Raw genomic sequence first — 5,093 nt, forward strand, 5'->3', positions numbered from 1 at the left:
TCATTATAACTGGTTCAAATATTATGTCTCAATTTAAAATCTTAATACATTAAATTTATGGGTCCTCTGTAACAACCTTTTTTAAAATTAGATAATTATCATTAATTATAATATTAAGCGCATTTACAATCACCATATTTAATTATAATAGGCAGATAAATTTTTTCTTTCAAACTACTATTTCCTTACAATTAATTTACGTTAAATACCTTCTCGTGACATGTAATCTAAATGCATGATTGTAACCCCAATTTAATGCAGAATAAATCTAAAAATGCTTAATATCAAATGCCAAGTGGCTCCTACAAGACAACAAGGCAATTTAACTGAAATATGCAAAACTTCATAAGCTCGCTGGAACGAGGAAGTGAACGAGCTAATTAATTAGAAAACTGAGAGCAAACCCATTGCAGGGGCTCGCTCGCTGGGTGGCTCGCTCCTGCGAGCATGCCAGCGAGCGATCCTAAAATTTGACAGGGCTTTTCTGTTTCCCTTTTCCAGGGGATGAAATCCCCATTACTTTCTAAACTTGCTTGGCACCAAATTGACATATAATTTCAGACGTACCAATCGCAATATCATATCCATCATTTTCTCGAATTCTCATAAGAGGTGGCGTTTTGTGCGCCACTATATATATATAGGATTGGTGTAAACATCGCCATAACATTAGGAGAAGAGAGAGATAATAAAAGGTGTGTAAACAGTGTAGAGCAAAATGCACCGCCATGTGAGTGAGGGTGGTACCCAAAGTGCCAACTACATGTAAATAGCACTTTGTGTTATCTATGGTTTGAGAAGTTTCTCTCATACTCACCTCGTATAATATCATTACTATCTTTTCCCTCTCTCTGGAAGAAACTCGAAGAGTTTCCTTTAAGCTGCCACCATCGGGCAGGGAGCCTGTCATCAGGGATGACACAGAGGTAGGCTCTGATACCAAGTGTTCGGGAGCCTCACAATCCTTAAGAATCCATGAACTAGTCATCCATCTATCTGAGCATTCCACGTCATCCATTAGCCTCTTAGCTCTTTCCTTGGAGACTATCATCCATGAATCCTTAAAGATGAGAGGACCGTAAGACTGGATCATTTCAGAGTCAGTTTTCTGATACACAGGATCCCTTTGCAGGGCAAGTGTAGAGCATACTAACTTCCTCATCCAGAGATTAGTAACTATAGTAAGAACATTATACTAAGCTTTCAGAGAGAAGAAAGAACTCTTTAGAAACTCATAGAGGAAACACACCAGCTTTTATTTCTTTCCAACTCATTCTGAGAATACAAGCACACATTAAGTTCCTTTTATAGGCAAGGAACCCATAATAACAACAAAAAAGGAAATTACATCACACTAGACATAATTATACAATAAGACAAACAACTTTTCTAAAAGTTGATTTATTGCACACACTTTAAATCATAACCACACAAGTGTCCTAGACATCATCATTAGTGTCTGTGCTAATGGACAAGTTGAGAGCTTTCCTTTCTTCTCCGTGGACCTCACCATACATCTCTTTCCACCAAGGTGTATCTGCTTTGGCCTTTTCCTCAATTATCTCTTTCATAACATCAGCATTTGGATTCATGACATCATCAAAGATCAAATCAACTTGCATTGGATCTAGGCTATATGATGAACTTGGGCCTGGGTCATGTGATGAGCTGGGCTGGTTTTCTGGTTCTACATATCCATTAAGTTCTTGGACATGTTTCAGCAAAGTCTTCTTGGAACAGGGATCTAATGGATAATCGTTGAAATATCCCCAAAGATATGCAATATTCTGAGACCAAAGAATTCCATCGGGCCTTTGCTAGTAAGGTATGTGAATGATGAAAATGGCAGTGATCTTTGAGATCTCTTCTTTAGTTTGTCCTTCTTGTTCATTAGCTAGAATAATCTTGGGTAGTTCTTTTCTCCACCATGGTATAGGAGAATACCATTCCAACAAAGTCCATAAGAAAACATCTACTGCATCAGGAGTTATAAGGATCTCATAAGCCCTTTGGACTTTAAGAGCAAGAGGAACTGAATAATTAACTGTGAGACACCAAATGCACCAGAGTGTGTTTTCTGAAATATCCCATCCTATGGCAGGAAAAACTTCTAGAATGTGTAGGAAAGGAATTTCTGGGTTAAAGACAAAGGGAATAATTTCTTGTGTTTTTTCTTTTCCTACCTTATAACCGTAATAAAAATAAAAGTCTTTGGCAAACTTTTGGATCTGGTAGACTGAGGTAGGTTGGCCTAATTCTGGAGGATAGACTCTTTTTTGTTTGGCTGTTCTAGGTAATGGTTCATTCATGTATATCAGAGGAAATGGAACACTGGCTATGCTGGAAATGACCTAGACATGGGCTTTTGGTTTGGTTGATCTGGAAGGTCTAGATAAGAGGTCAGGGATAATGTTATGGCTTCCTTTGATGTGTTTGACGGTGAAATCATATCTGGAAAACCAATCTTTCAACCTGAGGATTTGAGGATCTGGTGGCATTTTGTTCTTGAATTCCAGGATTTTTGGAAAAGAAGAATTATCCATCTGGACTTCAAAATTGTGACCTCGAAGATGGAAATCAAATTTCTTGATTCCATTTTTGACTGCTAGGGCTTCTTTATAAGTGGTATGGTAATGGAGTTCTGCATCTGTAAATTGACCACTTGCATGTCCACAGTAGTACTTCTTGTTTTCAGCTTCTTCAATGAGAACCGCTCCCCAGAAATGATCACTAGCATCTGTCTGAAGAATTCTTTTACCAGTACTGGGAATCTTCAGGGCTGGTGGATTCTGAGCAGTCTTCTTTAGTTCCTTGACAGCTTAAGTTTGTTCTGGACCCCATGGAGGAGGAGTTTTCTTTAACAGCTTGGACAGTACACTGGTATACTTTGCTGCATTAGGAATGAAATCTCTCACATAATTAACAATTCCTTAAAAGTGTTGAATTTGTTTAAAAGTGAGATTTTCATCAGGATATTCTGCAAGTCCTTCTGCAATGTGTGGCTGTGGCTGGTACATTCCTTTTGAGAAATGCATTCCCAGAAAATCAACTTCAGTTTGGGCAATATGGATCTTCTTCTCGGAGAGCATAAGTCCGTATTGATTAGCTAGTTCTGCAAACTGATTGAGCAATTTCTTGTGTGCTTCCATATTTTTAGAAAAAAGAAGAACATCATCAATATAGATAAGAATTGTATCTAAAAGTGGAGCAATGATTCTGGTCATTGCTTTCTGGAAAAGGGAAGGAGCCACTTTGAGACCAAATGGAAGCACTTTCCTTTGGTATTGGGCATTCGGAATGCAGAAAGCAGTCTTGTATCTATCAGCAGGATCTAATCCAAGTTCCCAAAAACCTGCCTTCATATCAAACTTGGAAAAGATATGAGCATCCTTAAAAAGGATAGGAAGTGTGTCAACCTTTGGAATAGGAAACTTATCATCCTGCAAAAAATGATTTAGAGGCCTATAGTCAATCACTAATCTTTTCTTGCCTAGAATTTTTTCTGACCTTTTCTCCATATAAAAGGCTTGACATGCCCATGGAGATTTGGTAGGCTCTATCAGTCCTTGCTTTAGCAGTTCTTGGCATTCAATTCTAGCCAATATAAGGTCTGATGGGGACATTCCTGGATGAGTTGCTTTGGTTGGATTAATATCTTCATTGAGCTTAAAGGGAAGCTGTACAAAAAAGTCTTCATTCTTCCACAGAGGATTTGGATGAGAGAATTCCCCATGATTTTATGTACACAGAGGTAACAGTTTCCCTTTGATATCATCAAGTTCAGGAGAAGCTTCGGAAAGAGCATATAATCTTGAGGTTTCTGAATAAGGCTTGAAATCTCTTTTGAATCTTATCCCTTGAGGAAGGATTTGAAGCTTTTTAGCTTTAGTGTAGACATCCATGCCTATCAAAATGTCTTTATCCGGCAGAGGAGTTCCAATCACATTTGTCCAGATAACACATTCAGGAAAAAATCTTATCCCTATAGGATGTTTAGTGATCAAAATGGTTCTGAATGCTTTGCCATCAGCAGCTATGAAGTAAGCTGTCTCCTTTTTCCATGCTTCAGGAGGTAAGATCTTGGGATCCATCATCGATCTTGCAGCACCAGTATCCATGAATGCAATCACCTTTTTAGGATGACTTAATTTGGATGATAAAATATGAACTTCTACACTGGGCTTAGGTATTTCTGGACTGATGTAGAATACTTCCTTTATAGCAAACACTGGAACATCACTATCAGAATTAGAGGAGGAATCTTGTAGTGCAAAGACAGTGTCTTCATCTCCAGTGCTTTGTTCTGAGTACAAAGATTCTGCATCTCCTTCGTCAAGATTCAAAGCAGTTATCATTTTTACTGCTTTATCTGATTTGTTGGGGAAATTCTTTGCAAAATGACCTTTCTTCTTGCAAATGAAACATCTCTGGCCTTTATTCTTTCCCCGAAACTTCTTCTTCTTGAAGAACCTATATTGTTTTTGGTTCTTTTTGTTTCTGCCTTTTTGCTTCGGATTATACTTCTTGAAATGTTTCCTTTTCTTTGGCCCGCAATCACAATTGCTATCTTTGCATTTTATCTCCAGATAAGACTTCTTACAGGCTTGAGTGTACTTTGACCTCTGATTCATCAGGTCAGTCATATACTTATGCTGCTTGCAGAGTTTATCCACCGCTTCAAGAGTCAGCTGGTGAATCTGGCCCATAGTGAGGGCTGTGAAATCTTTCCCTTGAGCAATCGCCATCCTGTTAAGCTCTAGCTGAATCTCCTTAGGAAGAGAAGCCACATAAGTGTTTTTGAGGCTTTGATCATTGTATCCATTCAGCAAATAGAATTTATGCATCATTCTTTTAAAATGCTTTTCTAGATCTTTTATCTTCAAAGAGCAGCACTTCATTTCAAAAAACTCTTGCCTGTTTTTCTTGTCAATTATGTCTCCATCTCCAATGAATTCTTGGTGAAGAACTCCTAGCATCCCAGAGGAAGTACCTACTTGGTGAAGTTGATCTTGTCTGACACTTCCCAAGTTGTGATACCATTCTTTCAGAGAACCAATCATTCTGGAGCAAAATTCTTCCATCACCTTGTAGGG

This window comes from Gastrolobium bilobum, unplaced genomic scaffold (assembly GCF_033153095.1).
Source record: "Gastrolobium bilobum isolate Gb01-03AN ecotype WA unplaced genomic scaffold, APGP_CSIRO_Gbil_v1 utg62955, whole genome shotgun sequence".
NCBI classification, from domain to species: Eukaryota; Viridiplantae; Streptophyta; class Magnoliopsida; order Fabales; family Fabaceae; genus Gastrolobium; species Gastrolobium bilobum.